At 39.1% G+C, this 23,282-nt stretch overlaps 1 long non-coding RNA gene across 1 annotated transcript; it reads left to right on the top strand.

Moving 5' to 3' along the window:
• The first annotated feature begins 20,459 nt into the window (after positions 1 to 20,459).
• On the top strand, positions 20,460 to 21,031 carry LOC148320838 (uncharacterized). The gene is made up of 3 exons (XR_015846827.1): positions 20,460 to 20,529; positions 20,670 to 20,741; positions 20,854 to 21,031. It is a non-coding gene; the product is annotated as an uncharacterized LOC148320838 (long non-coding RNA).
• The last annotated feature ends 2,251 nt before the right edge of the window (positions 21,032 to 23,282 follow it).

Here is a 23,282-nt window from a genome sequence, read left to right as displayed (position 1 = left end):
AACCATGCAGGACTTCTCTTCCTTTTTCTGTAAGTGGCCGAGAAGAACTTTGTCAGGAAACATTGCCCATAATTTGACATCTTTCTCAGCTTCTGTTTTGACACCTCCTTTATTTTTCGTGTTAGAACGTTCTTCACGTTGCCTGCGGCGCCACTTGCTGCATTAGTCAAAACGCGGAAGAGATGGAAGTTTAGTCACCTCAGTTCAAGCACTCGATGAGACCAATTTATTCATTGAAAGGAAAAGGTAAATAACTCAATATTAAACATATCTTTCTCTTTAAATTCAGTAAATGTTGTAATTTTACTTTGCTTCACTTTATTAATTATTGTCCTCCCTCCCTCTCCTTTTTAAGGGCTTTTCTCCTTACTTTTCACGAATCCATCCCTCTGCCCCCCAAAAAAAAAATGGGTCGCAAGGGTAACCGTGTGGGAGAGAGCCTAAACAGCAGAGGCCTTCTAATTCCTGCTTGGGCTTCAAGTCTTGGAAGCGCCAAAACACGTACATCAAGTAACGTTGGCTGCAAAACCAGGGTGGCAACCGTGCAGGACTTCACTTCTTTCTTGTGTAAGTGGCCGTCAAAAACTTTGTCAGGAAACATTCTACACAATTAAAGATTTCATTATCAGCATTTGTCCTCACCACTTCCTTTATTTATTTTTTTTTTTTTTTGGAGACATTCTTCACGTTGCCTGCGGGTCCACCTGCTCTATTTGTCCAGACAAAGAAGGTGGATGGAAGCTCACTCACCCTGGTACAAGCGCTCGATGAGATGTGGCCATGCTTGCCTGATGTCGGAAGGACTTGCGGACACGGTTAGAAGGTCCATGCATCAAATATGTTTTCTGTTCTCTTCACACAGTTTTTTATTTTTTGAAAAGTCAAGTGTTCTAAAACAATCCCTGTACAGTTCTCTGTACAGCTAGATTATAAACATTACAGTGCTGCCATTATTAGTTATGATGATTACTACACAGATTGCTGTATGAAATAATTTTTTAAATCTTTAGTGGATGCAACAGCTGTGTGCATATTTATTTGATTAGTGTTCTTGGAGTGAGATCAACCTCCATTTGTTGTTGATTATGCAAACATTTTCCATAAAAAATGGAAATAAAAATGCTCCAGGATCAAACCATTGTCAGTGCGACCGGCAAGGTAACACCTTTACATTCTTTACTGTAATTTAGGTGAATTGGTGTTAACTTCAAATTATTTTGTAAGATAAAATTCCCCACTCTGGTTGATGACGCCATAATGCTGTGGATCACATCACAGACCAATCACAGCAGTTTGTGTTCTCGCCTTTGGCTGTGGTTTGAACGTTTTGGCTAACATTGTTTGACCTTAGAGATTATTTTTCATTGTTTACATTTGCTTTGATACATCTGTTTGGTTACTAATTCATGTTTTTCTTCACTTTGATCATGATGAAATTCTGTCTTTCCACTGTATGATAACTCAACCGAGGCATTCTAATGGTGTACTTTTCCTCTGTGCTCACTGCTGCTCACCTTAGAAAAATAAAAACTTTTGATGTCATTTCAACCTAACTGCTAGGCAAACAAAGTTCAATGGGTTTCATTTTTAAAATAGCAGTTATTTATTGATCAAAATTCTTACTGTGTTTTGAAACAATTTCCCAACCATCACAAATGTGTACCACCAGTGGTACGATGCGTCTTCCTTTTTGCATTCATTTTTTATTTATTTATTTTTTTCTAATTCTAAATGCTTTTCTCATATAGATTTAAAAAGATAAGACCCTAACCCCAAACTTACATATGCTGTTTTCCCTTCTGCAGAAATGTATTGGTAAACGTTTTAGACTTTATATATATTTTCAGTTTGTCATTGACGGTTGTCGTGGTGAAGTGTGAATGCTGCCAGCATATGGATGCGTACTTTACAATGAAAGATGGCAGTTATTGTACAGTGGAAACACTCATGTCACGCTTTGGGCCCATACTTTTCTCATCTGCCAAAATGAAAACATTTTATTCTATTGTCAATAAATATTCTTATCGGGGAAGTCGAGTACATATATTTCTTAACAATATGTTGCTCCCCAATAATTTAAAAACTATATTGTGATTAATATTGCATTTGTAGAATCTGGATCAGGCAGAAAATCCACCCATTCTCTTTTTTTTTTTTTTCCCCAGGGGGCTGCCGTTTTGCCACTCGCTTTCGTGTGAAATCAATTGTCTCCCCAGCCCCCCCAGATAAAAAGATGTGATTTTTTTTCTGCTTTCCCTATAAGGTGTCTAACTCAAATGTGTTTTTCCCCCATTGTGCTTTGTGCTCATGTATTTATGATCAATGACGTGTATTGTTCTGTAAGAGTAATCCGACAAAAAGGTTGAATCAATACAGCAACATCACACATACTAGATCCTAAGGTCAGTCGTACCACTTCATTGTGTTCCTCATTACTGCATACATTGCACTGGGAAGGAGAACACAACCTTTGACAAGAATCAACACCATCAGCGTCAACCTGTTCCTGACACAGGTCACCATCCTGTCCTGCCTCAAATATGTTCTTGCACCGGTGCATAGCAAAAAAAGAAAAGAAAATAAGATAAACCTAGTTGACAACCATCTTGTTACCCGACCTCCACTTACCCCAGCCCTGAAGTTAATCCTCAAAATGTATCAAATACATATTTCTGACCATTTTTGTGACATGCTGTCTCATATGTATCAGGAGGTTTGACTGGCAACATCTGAAAATAATCCACAAGAAATCACTGAAAATAAATGCAGGAGCACCTCCCAGCATGCGCAAAGAAAGTAAACCACAGTAGTTTGGCTCCAACTGACTTTGATTCAACCTATTGTTAAAATACTTTTTTTGTGGGTAATGCTAACTTCATTTTTTGTGCATTTTTTCTCTCTGTATTCTTGTTTATCATTAATAATTTATCATAAATAAATGTTTGATTGAAGTTGCAAGACGTTAGATGATTTTGTATTGTGTGTTATACCTTGATGTGGTGTTTTTTTTTTTTTCAAAAGTAATTTTTTTTTTGGGGGGGGGGGGCTCTTTGAGCAGTTGGAGATTATAAATACTGGTCAAGGCAGACTGCCACCTACATCAAGTCTGGAGTCTGCTCTGATTAATTTATTAATTTGTGTTTCATGCTATTATATGAAATAAATCCAACAGGACATGGTGTGTGTATGCAAAAAAAGTTGCAGTTTCGACAAAAGATGGGTCATTGCGTGTTTAAAAATGCTTTTTACTCAGCAAACATATTTTCTCCCTTGGATATTTGCCCCTCTGCTTTGCATTTTCCTTTTCATTTAATTTTTACTTGAACTTTTTTTCCTATGTAACATAGTAATAATTATATTTAAAATGTCATCACATCAAATAGAAATTGATAAAAAAGTAGATTATATATTCTGTCTTACATAACATAGTTATGTGTCGTTTATACCTTAAAAAAAATCCATTATTTCATTGTTTCTTGCTGTCGGTATGTTAAGGGCGTTTGGGCTGATCACCGTGACGCAGGTGGCCATTTTTCATTCTACAGTTGACTGACCAAGAGGTAGGATGATTTATTCGTTTCGACATTCAGAAAACTCCTTTTTAACTTTTTGTATTCCGCAGTGTTCTCTGTAAAACACCAATATCTATGTATTGGTATGTAATTATTAGTATTTAATTGTCTCTTAATCAGGTAGAAAACCGAATATGCCAATTTGGTTAACTTTAGCTGTGCTGGACATGTTGACTGTAATTGATATGTCAGATTCACAAATTTTGATTTGGGTCGTAAGGTCGAAATTACATTCACATTCTTTCACATTTGGATCAACAAATGGCCTTTGTTGAATATCTAATTGTGAATATTCATTTTTAATTTAGCATTCATCCTTCATTAAGGGTTGCTAGCTAGGTGCGCACATGGCGATCAATAAGCCTTACACGTCACAGTCACGTATAATGAATGAACACTTATTTAAATATTCACTTTTCCGTGCGATCTTTAGTTTATTTGCGCACCTTTATTTATTTTTGGTCATAAGTCGTCCTAAATGATTGTTAGTCACCACCCCTCCAAAAAGAGACACGGTGGGGTGGGAGGGAAGAGGAGGGGAAGGGAGCGACCTCTTAGGTTTGGAAACTTGGGGAGTGTTCAAATTTGCCGTTGAAGTTTTTCAGTATGGCCCAAAAGGATGCGGTGCGCAAAGTGCGTCAGGGAGAACACGTTGAAACAGTTCAAATAAGAGCTGCAGATTGCTTTATAACATATAGGGTAGGGATCGCTAAATCATGGGAGGGTTGCGTGCACCTGTTCTTCGAAGACACACACTTCTCAAGTCGTGTTAGTCGGAGCGATATATATCCAGTCTTACAAAACAGTCAAGTGCCATTTGTAGTTTGTAAACATAAAAAAAAAAAATCCATTATTTCATTCATGGTTTATTGTCGTCGGAATGTCGAGGGCGTTAGGGCTGATAACCGTGACGTAGGTGGCCATTTTTTCATTCTACAGTTGACTGACCACGAGGTAGGATGTTACATTGGTTTAGACATACAGAAACCACATTTTCAACCTTTTGTACACTGTAGTGTATGTTTAAGCCTATTCACCGTATAATACAATTATTACATGTATTTATTTATTCATTATTCTGTACTTATTAGTGTGTAATTGTCCCTTTATCAGGTAGAAAACCGAATATGCCAATTTGGTTAACTTAGCTGTGCTGTACATGTTGACTGTAATTGATATGTCAGAGTAAAAAAAAATGATTTTAGTCGTAGATCTTAAATTAAATCCACTTTCTTTCACATTTGCCTCAACAAATGGTCTTTGTTGATTATCTAATTCTGAATATTAAATTTAGCATTAATCCTTCATTAAGTATTGCTAGCTAGGTGCGCACATGGGGATCGATAACTCTAACACGACACACAGTCACGTAAAATGAATGAGCACTTATTTTAATATTCCATGCGATCTTTTGTTAATTTGCGCAAGTTTAAGTTTTTATTCTGTTTTTGTTTTGGGTGTTAAGTCGTCCTAAGTCATTGTTAGCCCCCCCCCCTTCCCTGGACACCGTGGGAGAATGACACGTTCCTTTCCCAGTCGGGCGGGAGGGGAGTGTTGAACGCAATGTACGGGGTTTCCTCCTCTTGGAGCAGGGGTTACTTACAAAAAAAAATCCCCAGAGAGCGCATTGCTTCTCTCATGTGGTTCGGAACCTCGGAGCACAGACTTTGGGCATTATGAGCGATCGAGTAGCATAATTCCTAAAATTATCAACTGCACGCGGTTAAAGGCCCTCGCGGTCCGCCTCGTACAAGTTTAAGTAATAATTTATAGTGTTTAAAAAAAAATAGATAAATGAATAAAGATCTGGGCTTCGTGCATGGTCTGTCAATAACAGGGTCGCCATTATGGTACGACCTTCCAAAACTGTATTTCCAGTGAGGATGCAAAAGGCATGCATTATTAACAATTTGTTGTTCATATCTTGAATCACTTTTTTATAAATTTATTTATTTTTTATGCATGGCACCTTGTTTCGGGGAATGTCTTTTACATTAAATCTGTTGAAAAAACTCGGTCGTTAACAATAAATTGTTGTTGAATTAAAATATTATCTAAGTTCACAATCTTTGGCACCAGCTCAAATTAAACAATAAGTCAAATTCACTGTTGAATCTGTTGAAACAGAAAGGGTAAATGAATTACAATTTCTGGGTCTTGTTATTGATGAAATCCATGCTGAGAAGTGCCAACAGAAAGTGTTAAGTGTATAATATGTGCAACTATTGGTATGCTTTATAAAACTAAGGTTCTCCGAAAAAATTATTAGTAAATTACACTGTTCATTATTACTGCCCTCCGTTTCTTATTGTGCGGAGATATGGTGAAATACATAGACAACAAATACTTAGCCTATCTTTCAGGAAAAAAGAGCCATACCTACATATCTTTGCAAATGATCTAGAACCAACCAATCCATCATTTGTCAAATTAAACACTGAAATTCTACGGCTCTGTCAAATGTAAAACAACACAAGTGATGTAATCAGCATACAATAACCATCTTTGCCCCAGTATTCGGAAGCGGTTCAAAATCAGAGAGGATGTTGATTAAACAGCTAAATTCCATCTCTCTTCATGTTTGTGAGAGTGAGACACTTCAATTAGAGTATCGCCAAATGGTATCGGCACATTATTTGTTCGTATTTGTCGATACCAGTGTTTTAATGGTGTATCGTATTGATACTGATACTAGTAGTGGTATCGGTACAATTCTATTAATTAGCTACGTAAGCTCCAACCGCAAGCCAGTAAATGTTGCTGAACCACTTTAGTAAACTCCACTATCTGCAATAGCAGCTGCACATTTCTGATCTGTTGATTCTGTGTGTTCATCACTGACACCTGGTGGATGGTTAAAATCTTTGCAAGCAGCCTCAGCTGACATTTTATTCAATTACAAATACAATAAGTTCTGCATTGTTGTGGGGAGTTTTGTAGCAGTTGTGGTATGACTTAACCTTTGTCAATTTTTAAAATACCTTTGATGTCTTTGCTATGTAGACAGTGAAAAAATGTGAACGTGTGTCAAGTGCGATATTTTGATGACAACTAAATATGAGATTAATGATTAAATCATTTGAAAGTTCCATGGTTAACTACCAGGGATGTAAAGATGCATCAGAAATCTATTTTATATCTATATAAACCGCTCAAAATATCCACCGATAAGAAATAAAATAATAGATTTTAATTGTTTCAAAACTTTCTCTTTCAGGATGACGACAAATCTCATTATTGCCAAAGTGGTGGCCAAGAAGCTCCAGATCCGGGCCAAAAATTGGTCCCTGACACCAAATGGCACCTTGTCCATGAATGGGGCCTACAATAATTTCACTGTTGCCCTCTGTGACGGGGCAAAAAATTACACCGTGTGTCTCTTTGACACACTGGCGGCCCTCGTCACAGAGGGCAACAGCTATGTCTTTGCGCATTTTGGATTTGGGGCGGGTCAAGACTCTTTTCTGCTTACCCGCCCCAAATCCAAAATATATGTGGGCCCCGTCGTCACCATCGATGCTGATATGGAGGCTGCGGCACGTGCGTTGGTATTCCCGGTCTCAACCTCATCATCTCCTCTGGAAGGTCGCACAAATGGCTCCTGGGGAGATGGTGACCGTGGATGGGCACATAACCGACGTAAGTATATTTCACACATACACAAGCATTATGCACGCACACTTGCATGTGCATACACTTGTGAACACCCACACACACACACACACACATAGGCGCTCCAGAGGTAAGATGTGGGGAAAATATATTAACATTCCCTCAGAATAAACATTGCCTTCCAACCAGGGACAGTTTGGTGATATTTTTTCTTTTCTGGGGCTAAAGGGGGTTGCTTGGTTCAGATAGGGGCCTGAGAAAATATTTTTAAAATATATTTTAGAATATCAAATAAATCACTTAAGTGGGGCCACACAGATGTCTGTTGGGGCTCATGGGTAGTTTCACGGGCGTCACGGTGGACAACTGGTTAGCACAATGGCCTCACCGTGCAGAGGTCGTGTGTTCGATTCCGGCTCCGGCCTTCCTGTGAGGAGTTTGCAAGTTCTCCCGTACCTATGTGGCCTTGCTCCGGGTACTTCGGTTTCCTCCCACATTCCAAAAACATGCATGGCAGGTCGATTGAACACTCTAAATTGCCCTGAGGAATGGGTGTGTGCGTGGATGATGGTTGATGGTTGTTTGTCTATGTGTGCCGTGTGATTGGCTGGCAACCAGTTCAGGGTGTACCCCACCTACTGCCCGATGATAGCTGGGATAGGCTCCAGCAGCCCCCGTGACCCTTGTGAGGACAAGCGGTACTGATAATGGATGGATGGATGAGTAGTTTCAAAGTAGCAGTGCAACTCTGCATATTCTATAGTTTCTGGTTCCATTAAAAACTCGCTAAACATTTACACGCTTGCGCTAAACATCAATGCATATTGTGTTTGTGGATGGCTGCAGCACCACACAAGTGCACAGAGACATGGCAGAAATAAAAAAAAAAGATAAATATCAAATCGAATCGTGCTTGAATGAATTGTTAATTCTCGACCAGAATGACATTGATGCATATAAAAACATGTGTTCCCTTGCATTAAGCATTGCAATATAACCCAGTTTTCTTTCTGTTTTGTTCTTCCGTGTCAGCCTCTGTCAGTTCTGTTCACACACGCATCATTTGCGCAAACATACAAATGTTTTTTTAGCTTTTTTTCTATTTGGTCCACATTAGATACGTCCAATTCGCATGGTGCGGCTACGTGGGGCCCCGCCTGTGCCCATGCGCAACGTGACCATAAAAAAAGTAAGTACATCATTTATAGTTTTCCTTTTTATGCATTTCAATTATACACCCTGAATATGCATTTTTCTAACTATTGCAGAACGATGTGGAGGTCAAGATAGGCATTTGGCGGGAGGCCAATTTGGTACATCTAGAGGTTGGCAATGGATATATTTTCACCCACTTAAAGGCCAAGATGAATCATTTCGGGTTGACCCTCAGCACGACCCAATTTACAGAAATTGCAGTGAGTAAATTATTGCCTCTCGGTCAATGGTACTCAAAAGGTCGCTACATATCTGTGGTGCCCGTACTAAGGCCCTTTTTACTCTCAACCCAGAACAGGTGTTCCCAATCCTTATATAGACTTATTAATTCATTACTTAAAGAGATGAGTTTAATGTATCCATCCTAATGTATTTGTTTGTTTTTCACAGAGCTGTTTGGTTTTATCATTTGTTCAAATTTATTGATAAAATGGAAATTGAATTAGATTTCCGTTTCTACTTAGTACTTTTGTTGTTTTAAATACATTTGCATATGAGAATATATGACTGTTACTAAGACCGGGTGTCCATAAAATAATTTTACAAATCTAAGATTTCTACAAAGGCACTTGAGCCATAGCCAGATTTGTTTTCTTGTAATCATTTGTTGTCAGTTTTGTTTTTGTGCTCATATACTTGATTTAATACACCTCTACATGGGCCCCAAGTGCATGAAGACGATTCCCCGATGTCTTGTCATGTTTGCTGTTGCATGTAACATCAGGCGTCTCCTGTAAAATGGATTGTCGGATGACAAACAGGTACCCAGGCTGCTGACAGATGATGAATGACGGACCGGCAAACTTAAGTAAAATGCCCACCTCTGCAAACTGCCCAAAATAATGAATTCTTAACATTTTAAAATGGCGTGATGGACACCCTGTATATTACTATGTAGCATAATTGTTATTGTTGCATACAGGGAAGATGGAAACAGTTTACAAAAATGAAGGCTGCATTCATAAATTAATTGTAGGAGTGTGTTTGCTGCATCTCAAAACAGACTGACCATTAGTAGTTGTGGTGTCAAGATTAACTAATCAATTCAAATTAAACAACAACTATGCAAGTCAACAAGTAATCATCTCGAGCCATTGTTTAATTTAAAATTGTCCAAATCATTTGAATTCAGCCTACTAACAGTAATTATTCTCTGATTTCTGGAGTCCTTCATTAAAGCAGTAAGCAGTAGGTTAAGTAATACTCAGCCAAGTACAAAGTGCTGGGAAAAAAATACAGGATTGTACTTAGTTATTTCCCGTCTTTGGTAAAAGTGGTTTCTAAATCACTAAAACTATTTTTCATCAACAGGGCTGCAACTCCACCATAACATTAAATATACTCGGATTTAATGTTATGAACGACAACGTTGAGGTAATGGACCTCAACGGGGACCCGACCTCCATTCCAGTCAATGTCTGGAAGGAATGCTTTGAGGAGCCACCAGCTATACCGCCAGCAGGGCTGGCTATTGAGGCTACTATGACAAATGGCATGATAACACACATTCACATATAATACACCCTTGCACACACACACACGCACGCCCCCACACACGCACACACACACACTTCACATTAAATAAAAAGAAAACAATTGTCATTTTTTGAGTGTCACTTTATTTTAAATGTTATTAATGTGTCATGTATTTCTTTTGTGTAAAAATGAAAAGTTTGAGGAATCATTTTGAGGCTAACCCTATTTTCATGGGTTTCAGCTTTGATTTTTGACGAATAGTGAATAATACAGTTCAGTGCTTATTTAATTGACTCCATTAGCAAACAATCTAACATTATCAATCATTACTACACAAAACGTAACGTTTAATATGTTCATATCAGTGGCGGGCCGTCAAGGCCTTCTCTGCTGGCCTAACATAATCAAGAAAAAATGATTTTATTCTCCACATTGATGTCATGTTTGAGCCAAGCGTTGTCTTTTTAGGTGTGAGTATTTATCCAATCAGAATTACGCTAGATATCTTTTGCTCAACTGCAAGTCATTGCATTTGGGTAGCTGAAGAATTTGGTCTGTTTCACATTTAATGAATGAACAAGGTATTTTATTTTAACTCATAGTGACTTCTGTGTCAAATACAAATTTTCTGGGTTCAGCTGGTGAGTACAACAAAGTAATTAAAGCCATTCCTGCCACCTTTAAAGCAATGACTCAACAACTGGTGGTGTATCAGAATGTGTCGGACATGAGCCCTCTGTCTGTGGAGGGATTCAATTTTGATAGTAATCAATTTTCCAATAAATTTATTGGAACGGTCGGTTTTCACTCAAAGATGCTATCCTTACCTTGAAAAAAAAAATATGATCTACGTGTTTTCAGTCCTGCTGAGGCAAAAAAAATTAAGGAAACAGTATTTATCATATCCAATCCCTCAAAAAGCTGAAGATCCTTGGCTGACATGACGAATAATAATGCCCAGAGATTGTTTAGTTTAATGGAACATTTTGCCCTTCTAGATTGAGATCCGCACATTGTTCTTACCTGTGTTGGAATTTACCTTTAAATCAATGCTAGATGTTAATTTTAACCCAATGTAAACTCAAGTTAGTAATCTGACTCCAATTTGCGACCTTACCCAACTCTCACTCATCCAACAATATGCGCGCTCGTTCTGCAATAGAAAGGTATCAGGAAGCCGGCATTTTCACACACGAGTGGATTTATTCCTAACACACAAATCTACAACTTGAGTTTGGGTCCCTCTCAATACAGCTCTACACCTCTCTTGCCACCAGCGAATGTGTTCTAACCCCGAGTTGCCCAGTAATGATTCATACTATACAATATGCAAATGGCACAGACAAAGGCATCCTGGCATGATTCTATTGGCTATGTGTATTGCAGTTAACTTTAGCTCGCTCTCATTGGTCTTTCTCCTCCCGCCGAATCCCGTGGCGACTCCTCCTGCTTGTGCTATCCCCCGATGGCCTCTCCTTCGTCCACTGGTCCCGGAGTCATCTCGTCTCGCTCAGCACCATCTGCTTCTAAAACATTCCATTCCTGCACAACCCCCGCAACCAGTTTCGCTCCACCAATCACATTCTCAGCATTTTACAATATCACATTTTCATACATTGGATGCACCAACATCTAATGAACTATGTTAAGCTCAAACTCTTATATTCCTTTAATAGTCAAAAGTATGAAATCCTTTAAGTGTAACCGAAGTTTAGACCATGCTAATGACCAGACCCTCATGAGAGGAATGCATGAAGATTAGATCACAGCTGCACCACAGGAGGTGTGAACGAGACCCCTCTGAAACAATGGACTTCCATGCCAGGATCACAAAAATGACTGCTATCAGTCTACCCCTTATTCTGTTTCAGGCTGACTGCCATTTACATTATCCTTTACCTGTTTTTTGTTTTATATATTTATTTATTTTATTTCTTTCTTTTTATTGTTTTGCTTTCCTAACTCACGTTGTTCAACAAAGCAGCTTTATTCAATATGTGCCTTAATTTTTGGTAAATTTCAACATTAAAATAAAAAAATTATAATTATAATAGTTGTGCGTCTTTTGTCAAAGTTAATGAGATATAAGTTTTAATATTGCGATAGCCAATTAGATCACCAGTTGGTTACAGTGAGCCTTCTTGGTAGCCTTCCGCTGAAGATGATGAAGCGTCTTGTGATCGAATACTTACTGGTGAGGAGGAAGCGCTATGCCGAATCAACATAACTGGCGACCGTTCGAAAATCTAAAATATATTCTTGTTTTTTAAAACCATGGTGGCTGAAGGTGGGAAAAGTGTGGGTTAATTGAAGATACACTTGTGAGGACTTTTTCAAGACGGACCTTTCAAGAGAAGCTATATCGTCCAACACTCGCTCAGTGCCGTGTAAGTGTGTTTCTTGATATTGTTTATCCACCCGTGGTGGAATAAATGATGGTATGATGAGGGGGATTTATTCAAGTAGGACTTCACTGAAGGCCCAGGTGTGAAATGCACGGCCCTCCACTGGTTCAGATAATATTTGAAACTCAATTAACAGTTACATGTGCTATTTCAATATAAAACAATTCTCAACTAAAAAAGGACAATCTGAATTATTTTTTTATTGCACAGGGAAGCCATCTCCCGGTATTTTACTTTTCAGTCTTCATGGGGAAACGACGTTAAACAATTTTCATTCAACTTTATTCACTTTGATTTTATATCATTCAATTTTATTCACTATGATTCTAATTCATTCAACTTCATTCAATATTTCTGTGTCATTTAGTATTTTTCAAAAACATTCAGTGTCATTCAAAATCATTCAATGTTATTCAGTACCATTCAGTTGTTCAATGTTATTTACTTCAATTAAAAATGATTTAAAGTCATTCAGTTTTCATATTATTCACTTTGATTTAATATCATTCAACTTTATTCACTTTGATTTTATATCATTCAATTCCATTAATCACTGCCTTTCCCCATTTTCATTCAATGTCATTTACTATAATTCAACATTATTCATTATTTTTGAACATTATTCAACATTTTTCAACATTATTCAATATTTTTTTTCTATTTAATCCATACTTGGAGGTTCTTGGTTCGATTCTCGCTCGGTTGAATATTTTCCAACATCATTCAAGATCCTTCCACCTTCCATGAATCACTGCCTTTCCCCATTTTCATTCGATGTCATTCACTATTATTCAATATTTTTCAACATTTTTCTATATTTTTCAACATTATTCAATATTTTTTCTATTTAAATCATGATGATTCAATATAATTCACTATTATTCACTGTCATTCAAATCATTCAATTTCATGCACTATGAGGGGCTTTATTCACTGTCATTCAAATCATTCAATTTCATGCACTATGAGGGGCTCGAGCTAGGAACGTGCACGTCGTGACCCTGCAGAATCCAGATCCTCAAAAAATTTGGAGAACCAATCCTAGCACAACACACCAGTGTGTACATTTACTGTGTGAGTAGAAGGGCGGTAAAAGGATAAACCCTCGACCCCGATACAACATCACAATGACCCGAAATGACATTACCATCATTTCCCACAATGTGGAGGGTTTTTCTGCCAGCAAAGGAGAATTACTGGCTTCCATGCAACCTGACATCTTATGCATTCAAGAAACACACAGGGAACTACACAATCCACCTGTAGTTCCAGGAATGGCAATGGCGGTCTCAATACCCAGCCGCACTTATGGAAGTACCATCTTTGTAAAGGACCCAGCAAAAGTCATAAAAACGGAACAAATCCCAGCTGGGGAAATGGAACTATTAAAGCTTGAGACTGAGTACATGGTTGTAATCTCAGTCTATAAACCACCTAATGCTGAGTTTCAATGGCCAACAAACTTAAATATATCCTGTAAGACACATCTAATAATTGGTGACTTCAATAGCCACAGTACCCAATGGGGATACAGAGAAGATAATCAGAACGGAGAACAAGTTATCTCATGGGCCATTAACAATGATCTAACACTTCTTTATGAAAGTAAAGATCCCCCTACCTTTTCTAGTGCCCGCTGGAGAAGAGGATACAATCCTGATTTGGTGTTTATTTCTAACAACCAAAGACAAGTGTTCCGAAGAACTGTTCTGGGTCACATCCCCAGATCCCAACACCGACCAGTTGAAGTAAGGACACAACAAATTATAAGACCAATTGTATTTGATTACCTCCCCAGGTTTAATTTCAAAAAAGCAAACTGGGAATCTTTCATGGAGGACATGGAAGTAAGAACAAACACCATAGCTCCAAGACCAGAAAACTATGATGTTTGGGTAAAGCAAATGTGGAAAGCTGCTCAAAAAAGCATCCCAAGGGGATGTAGGACAAAGTACATCCCAGGGATGAATCCAGAGACCAAAGAGTTATATGAAGAGTATATAAAACTATATGATGAAGATCCTTTTGATGAATCAACTATTGAAATGGGAGAAGCTTTGATGAATGACATTGGGGAAGAAAGAAGGAGAAGATGGAATGAGATGATAACAAGTATAGACCTAAGCAAAAACAGCAAGAAGGGCTGGGCAACCATTCGGAAACTAAACTGTGAAGGCAAACCCCCATCCCGGACAGCAGCCGTAACTCCCAACCAGGTCGCAAACCAACTTCTCAAATATGGAAAACCTCAACATAAACCAATAAAACAAACCAAAGCTTACAATAATATAATTAAAGAATGCATAAACCGACATGAAACCCTTCCCCCTTTCACAATAAGAGAACTGACATCAGAAATCAAATTACTTAAAACAAATAAAGCAGTTGGAATAGATGGGATTCACAATGAATTAATAAAACAGCTTGGGCCAAGAGCAAAGAAGTGGCTTCTCTCTCTCTTCAACCAATGCCTAACTTCACTGAAGCTCCCAAAGAAGTGGAAGAAGGCCAAAATCGTAGGTCTACTTAAACGAGGCAAAGACCCAGAGAAGCCTGTGAGCTATCGCCCAATTTCACTTCTTTGTACCACCTATAAACTCTTCGAAAAACTCCTCCTCAATAGGCTAACTCCATCAGTCGAAGACCAGCTTATTGAAGAACAAGCAGGCTTCAGACAAGGACGCTCCTGCTGTGGCCAAGTCCTCAACCTTGTCCAATTCATTGAGGATGGATTCGAGAAAAACCTCAAAACAGGAATAGTCCTGGTTGATCTAACAGCAGCATATGACACAGTCAACCACCGAAGCCTACTGATGAAAATGGCCACAATGGGAATAAATGGCCACATTGTAAATGTCATCAGAACCATCCTTAACAACAGGAGATTTTATGTTGAAATGGATGGCAAAAGGAGCAGATGGAGAAGTCAAAAGAACGGACTCCCACAAGGATCAGTGCTGTCCCCTCTGCTCTTCAACATTTACACTAATGACCAACCATCATATCCCAACACTAAACGCTTCATTTATGCAGATGATCTTTGCATTGCCACCCAAGCAAAGGACTTTAAAGACATTGAAAACTGTCTGACTGGAGCACTAAGTGTAACTGGCAAATATTACCAGCAATGGTCATGAAATGCCAACCCAGGGAAAACAAAGATATGTGCTTTCCACCTAAACAACCGGGAAGCATATCGAAAACTAAATATTGAATGGAATGGGAAAAATCTCACCCATGATGACCATCCAACTTATCTGGGTGTAACACTAGACAGGACTCTCTCCTTCAAACAACACCTAGAGAAACTTAGGAGCAAGGTGTCCTCTCGAGTCAACTTATTGAAAAAGCTGGCTGGAACAAAATGGGGCACAGATCCAAAGACATTGAGAACAACTGCTTTGGCTCTGTGTTTCTCAACAGCAGAATATTGTGCCCCCGTATGGTCTCGATCTGCCCATGCCAGCAAAATAGATCCTATCCTTAATGAAGCTTGCCGTGTGATAACTGGAGCATTAAGACCAACACCAGTCAATATCCTCCACAGGCTCTCGGGCATTCCACCTCCTGCCTTGAGAAGAGAAACACACACCAAAGTGGAAAAACGCAAGCAAGAAAATGATAATCGCCATCCACTCTTCTCCCATGTACCAGTCCCTCCCAGGCTGAAATCTAGGAAAAGTTTCATTTCAACTGAAAGTCTGCCTGAAAACATCACCCCTAGACGGTACAGAATGAATAAATGGAGAGAAAAAGAAAACATGGGACCAGAACAACCGTGTGTCCCAAAACCAAAAGAAAAACTACCCAAGGGCACAAACCTTGAAAGGAAAAAATGGTGTACCCTAAACCGTGCAAGATCTGGTGTTGGGAAAACCAAAGACAACCTAACAAAATGGGGCCTTGCCACATCCTCAGTATGTGACTGTGGTTTCCTAAACCAAAATATGAAACATATCCAACTTGAATGTCCAATAAGCCCTGTATATATCACTCCACCAGACCTACAAAAGGTCACAGACAGGGCAAAAATATAAACCACTGGTGTGACACGATATGATGATGATGCACTATGATTCAAATTCATTCAACATTTCAGAGTCATTCAATATTATTCAAAAACATTCAGCCTCATTCCAAATAATTCCACAAAAAATATTCCAGCCTTTTGCCTTCACACGCAATTTCTTCAGGAATTGCATTCTCTAGTTACTAATGTTTTCAATAATTTGAAGGCTCAAAATGTTCGAAAATAGCAACAGTACGTTTGACAAAGTGCAAGTGCATGAAGATGTGGAAGAATCATCTGAGGAAAAAAAGAAGAAAATCCTCTCGTGAAAGATTCGTTATTCTACTTTTTTCTTCCTCGCCTTTTTTCGGTGCATAACTACGACCACAGTTTTCATCCGATTTTCACCGTTCCAACTTCGTTCTATTCCAAAAATTCACACAAAGCGTGCTTCCATTTTTCATGTCTTCACCTATTTCCCATAATTCACCATTTCATGTTATTCACCCCCAAAAATTCCATTCATTTCCAATGGTAGATTCAACATTTCAGTATTAAATGCTTCATATTTGATATTTAACTCATTCAAGTCATTCATTTCACATTGTCGTATCCCCTCTCACACTTTCACCTCATTCACCCTTCAAAAATTCATCCATTTATACATTCCCAATTGCACACTTTCTACACACTACAGCTTCCCCATTTTTCATCATCTCACTGTTCCAACTTATATCCATTCTTAAAATTCACGCCATTCAGGCTTCATTTAATGTGTCTTGCAAGTGGGAATGTCGAATTTTCATGACCTACACAAGTTCAACACATTTAAATAAGTCATAAATGTAGCATATGAGAATAGTAAACACAATCACATGTCTTTACTGTGCGAACTACTACTAGTTTCATTTGGGAAATTTATTTTGTTTAATAAATCCAGTGACAAACATGATGTGAGGGTTTTGGTATGGAGGTTGAGTGGGAGGAGGACCCAGATTCAGTGAAGTGAGGCAGGAGTAACTTAATGTAAATTAAATGTAAAGAAAACAAAACACACAAGGTATGGGGAAAAAACTAAAATATCAAACGCACAAAACAACAGGGATCAAAAAAACACAAAGACTTGTCTTATTTCGACAAGGCGCGACAGGCAGGACAACTAACTGGGACACTGAACCAAAGAAAACTGAAAGCAAACAAGGAACTAAATACAAACAAAGTAACGAGACAACAAGGAACACCTGGACAAGACACAAAGGGCTGGAGGGAGCTGATTGCTTCATGCAACGGAATGGGGCGACAAGCACAGCTGGACACAATCAGGTTGAACAAGAGACACACACCAAACACAAGGAAAAACATAAAACTAAATACTAAACCAAAAACAACATACATACACCATGACATATGAACCTGTAATTAATTGGCATTTTGCTACCACGACATATTCCAATCCTTCATACTTCTGGACCACACTAAGTAAAACTTTTTCAATGCGATTTCTTGAATTAATTCAATGCGATGATGTACAAGCTGGGAGGATCGCCGGGGATGATCGTGATCGGACTGCCACTTGTGGGGTTGTCCTGCCCATTATGTGGGATGAGTATATGTGGAGTGTGGCCACTGGCGAAACACTTTGTATATAGACATGTGACGAAAAGACTGGTATTTAAATGTCAGAAATGTGACAGGAGATCCAGCAACTGCCACTCCATTGCTTGTCACGTCACAAAGTATTATACGAAAAGGCCGGATGATAAGGGAAAAGAATTCCAGTGTGGAGAATGCAGTAAAGTCTTCGGGAAGAAGTTGGGAGTCACACAGCACACCAGAATGGTCCATCCAGAAAAGTGGAATGAGAGATTGAAGACTCGGATGATGGCGAAAAAGGAGAAGATCAAAGTTTCGAGACTGTGTATAGCCGAGGAGGTGGCGACGCTATGTGAGATGATCCGGAAAGGAGGGGCATCAGTCTCCACCTTTGAGAAGGTCGCTGTTGAAGTTGGAAATGGAAAATTGGCAGAGCAGATGAGGAACAAATGGAGGAGCCTGCATAGGGGCGCGGCAAGCGATGGCCCGGATGCCCAAGTGCCCACGGTGATATGTGAAAGACACAAACAGAAAAGTGATGCGGAGATGGTGCCCCCATTTGAAATGGTTGCCAGGACACGTGAGAGGCTGGAGAAGGCGGGCAGGGGGAAAGTGGGTGATGAGTTCAGGGCCATTGCTGCTTTGGTTTAGGATGTAGACCAGGAGCCTGGGCTGGTTGAATCCTCCGCATTGGAATTGGTTAGCCTAATAGGTGGGAAGTGTGAGGTTCGGAAGAGACGATGAGAAAGAAGATCTCCCGAAGGGGCAAGCGCTGGCTGCCAAAGAAGTCCTCTTCTGAAAGGGATTTGAACAAGAAAGTGCAAGATTTGTACATGAAAGACAAGTCTAAGTTGACAGACTTCATACTGGAAGGTGGCGAAATGAGAGACTGCAAAATCCCTATGGAGACGGAGTATGAGGACTTCAGAAAGAGGTTGGAAACGGAGAAGCCTTTTGAAGGACTTGGGAGATTCAGCTCTGGAGAGAGAGCGGATTACGATAGCCTCTACCAACCCATCCTGTCAGGCCAAGTCAAGACCGACTTAGCCTAAATGAAGAATAGCTCAGCGACGGTCCCGGACAGGATCAGCAAGAGGGCCTTGCTAGGCTGGGACCGAAGTGGGAGGCAACTGGCAAGGCTGTTCACCACATGGTTGGTCCAGGGTGTAATACCTAAGGCGGTGAAGGAGTGGCGGACTAGGCTGCTCTAAAAAACCACTGATGTGAAGAAACTGAACCTCCTAAATGCATGGAGGCCGGTGACTATTGGCTCGCTAGTGTTGCGGCTGTTTGGTCTAATTTTTGCGAAACGACTAATGAAAGCGTGCCCAGTCAATGTTAGACAAGTCAATGCTGTAGCGGCCCCTTGGACTTGAAATAATGGCGCAGAGTTTCAACTGGTGTCGAGAAACCTTTATAGCTGAACAACGGTCACGCATACTGCACCGTGAAAACTATAGAGCATAAAAAACACAAACTGTAACAGTAGTTTCCAAAATAATTCACATTTTTAGTACATTTAGTATTTTATGCATCGTCATACCTCGTTACGCTTTCCAAGGGCGCTAATAAACGGTTGTCTTTGCCTGGGACAGACGTTGATATACTGAGCGCTCCACCGGTAACATATAAGGACACGATTCGTGGTGTCGCGACCCGGTGTACTGTCAAAATGTCCTACCCATCTAGACGTCCTACCAATGCCTAGTGCGCGCACATGCGCATAACGCGGATTGTTATTTCGCGGGAAGCGAGTTGCTTTTTGTCCTACCCATAGTGATTTCGCGGGGAAGTTAGTTGCGTTTTGTCCTACCGATACTGATTTCGCTGGAAGTTTGCAGCATTTTTTCCTACATCGGCATTGTGCGGTGAAAAGCAGTGAGTACTTAATGTTTTCATTTTCATTTGAGTCTTATTTGACGTATTCATTGTCTCAAAATACTTTCGGCGTGTGTTTCAGTTGCCTACATTTCTCACGCAGTTTATGTATACCATACTCGTTTGATATTGCCAGTAAATGTTCTCTTTGTAGTAATTCTGTGTTTCATTGTTGGTGGTTTTACTTAATTAGAAAGAAAACAAAAACAATGATCCAGTAAAAATGACCGAATATAGCCACTTAAAGTTAGTACTTCCAAACCTTATACAGATATGGCCTGACTGAGTATGCAGTTATGTATGTGCTCCTTAATGTTTCCTACTTTGCTTGTTAATTCATGTCAACTGTATCAGAAGGAAAATAGTTTGCAACTGTTATTGTAGTTATGGAGGAGAAGTGGGACGAAGTTTACAATCTTCTTCTTGCTGGAACATACCCACCTGGGTATGATAAAAGCAAGAAGCAAAACCTAAGAAGGTATGCCTCAAAATTCACTCTAAAAGGTCAGTATTTTCATTGTAACCAATCCCACGTGTAGCTCAGATCATTAGCAATTTAAAGTTATTAAGATTCTTATTTTTTCCTGATATAGACGGTGAACTCTTCTTTTGCTCCAGGAGAGCAATTAAAACTCAAGAGGAGTACAGGAGGCTCTTCGAAGAGTTTCACTCTTCTCCTATTGGAGGGCACACTGGCACCCTTAAACCACGCAGTGCCTTATGTTGCCGATTTTATTGGCACGGCATGACTGTCGACATTGAGAAATGGGTATGTGGTACTATACCTTTCTGATTTGTTTGAGCAACATTTGAACATGCATAAACACAGATTTACTGCAAAATAGATTTTGTCTTTGTGTATAGATTTTCGTGTTTGTATATCTGTCTTTGCTATGAATCTTTCCTAAGATCCAGGAATGTGACAAGTGCCAAAAAGTTGGCAAACCTCTCACTGTTGCGCTCCCACTGCAGTGTATTAAGGTGAGTTGTAATCGTCTTAAACAATAGTGTCAATGTAAACATTTCCAAAAATTATTTGTATATGTATGTATAGCTGTATATATGTATATTTATTTATTTTATCAGGTGTCAGGTGTCTGGGAGCTCGTTGGCATCGATCTTACTGGACCACTTCCAAAGACTGCCAGTGGGTTCCAGTACATCCTGACTGCAACGGACTATTTTTCTAAATGGGTCGAGGCATACCCATTGGGAACGAAATCTGCTGCTGAAGTTGGTCTGAATATTTGCAAAATAATATACAGACATGGGTGCCCTGCAAGAATCCTGTCAGACCAAGGCAAAGAGTTCGTCAATGAAGTAAGCCTATTAATGAAAAATGCTCATGTTTGGCAAATTATTTTAGGATCTGCTTCAGTGATCATAAAGGAACACACCAACATTAAATGCTTATCCTTTGTGAGTGATTGTTGTACATACAGTTTGTCAACCAGGTTTGTGTTTCATGTGTGTATGAGTGATTTATTTACAAATTAGTTTCAATTGTCTTGAAGCTCAACACCAGGCTCTGTGAACTCCTGAAGGTAGAAAGGGTAGTCACAGCAGCATATCATCCGCAGACCAATGGTCTTGATGAAAAGACCAATGACAACATAAAAAGGTATGCTTTTCATTTCATATCGCAAATATCTGTGCCTTTCACAATTTCACATGTTTTGTTTCACTATATCTGCTTTTAGAGCCCTGAGGAAATTGGTTAATGCGCAGCAGAATGACTGGGACTTATACTTGGATGCCACCCTGTTCTCGTTGCGATCCAAAGTACACACCACCACCAAATATTCACCGTTTCACCTGATGTATGGGAGGGAAGCACGATTTCCAGCTGAAGTTCTTTCTGAATTGCCAGTGAGTCATTTGAGTCCTTTCTCAACTGTCGCAGAGATGTAATTATCAGTTACACATATATTTTTTTAAGTTAGCAGATACTGTAAGTGTTATATTATTATAAAAGTTGTTGCTTTTGTTCTTTTCTATTCTGACATACACATAGCCCTAGTCTATTTTATTTTCATGTACTTGCTTAAATTATTCATAGTATTAGACAATAAATGAAAGTCTCATGCTGTGCTTCAGCTAATTCTCATTTTATGATTGTTAAAAAAATTACAGATTTCCACCATCATACTCCCAGAGGAAGGTTATTATGGTGAGCTCAATCATTCTCAAAAAGTTGCTCGTGAGGAAGTCTGTGGAGGAAAATGTAAAAAAGAGTCAAGAAAAGCAGATGGAAGCATATGCTAAAAGGGTCCACAAGAAATACAGAGATGTGCTGTACAAGGCTGGTGACGAAGTCCTTCTCCTAAATATGCAAAAGCGTGGGAGAAAAGGTGGAAGGCTACAGCCAGATTTCAATGGTCCCTATATTATCAAAAGCATATGTGGCAAACGCGTGACATTGCAGAATGCTGATGGGAAGATTTTACAGACTCAGTACAACATTGTCCATATAAAACCATATAAAAGACCTGATGTGAAAAGCTATGCCTCAACACAAAGCCCAGTTCAAGATGAACCAACCAGAATCTCAGTAATTCAATTTGCGCCCCGAACTGTTCCACCTAGTAGAGAGGTACAGCCGGTTAAAGTCCCATCTGAGAATCCGCCCTTTGCACAATTCAGCACACAAGACAAAGGTGACCTTTTTTAAGAAAAATTGTTCTTGACCATTCGGTCGTCTGTTGCTGGTTTGGGCATCATACCTGGTTAACTGTTGCATGACTAGGTTTTGCCAGTAAAAGTTGGCCGATGTTTGACCTTGAAGAGTTATTGTTTGGTGAATGGGAGTTTTAAAGGTTGTCGGTGGTCCATAAAATAAGTCATGGAATGCTTTGTGACGTTCAGCTTTCGCCTGTTGGGTTTGAGTTCAGTTTTGGCCCGTTGGCCTTGACTTCCCCTTTGGCCTGTTGGGCTTGAACTATTTTGACAGTTTCATCTAAAGTGTAATTTCTAACTTAATCATAACTTTATTTTAGTACACTGGACCGCAAATGACGATGGTCGTGTGGAGGCAGTAGTCGGTACATTCAAAGTTTATGATACATCATTCAGAACGCTTCATGGAACCAAATGGCTGGCAGATGAAGTAAAAGCTCCTGTTGTTTTTATCACAGTTGATCGTAATTGTATTTTTGCAGTATGATGCAAATACATTCCTTTGCTCTCAATTTAGGTCATTGATGCATACCTGCACTGTCTCATTATGGAACACAAGGCAAGTAAAAAAATACGAATTTATTTTATTACATAGAACCTTTTTACGTGTAATGGACATTTATGCACACACACACACATACATATACATATATATATATACATACATACATATATATATATATATATATGTGTGTATATATATATATATAAATATAAACTATTTTTCTTAAATGGATACAATTTTATTGCATCTATAAAATTAAATAAGAATGTCCACAAAATCATGTATTGCAGTTTGCCGAAAACTTCATATTGTTTGGTGAGATAAAGGGGGTGCTGACCGCA

Source organism: Idiotropiscis lumnitzeri, chromosome 16 (genome assembly GCF_059441095.1).
Source record: "Idiotropiscis lumnitzeri isolate Australia: NSW breed Sydney's pygmy pipehorse chromosome 16, RoL_Ilum_1.0, whole genome shotgun sequence".
Classification (NCBI taxonomy): Eukaryota; Metazoa; Chordata; class Actinopteri; order Syngnathiformes; family Syngnathidae; genus Idiotropiscis; species Idiotropiscis lumnitzeri.
Note: the sequence above shows the minus strand (reverse complement) of the source record. Positions and strands in the feature narration are given on the sequence as shown.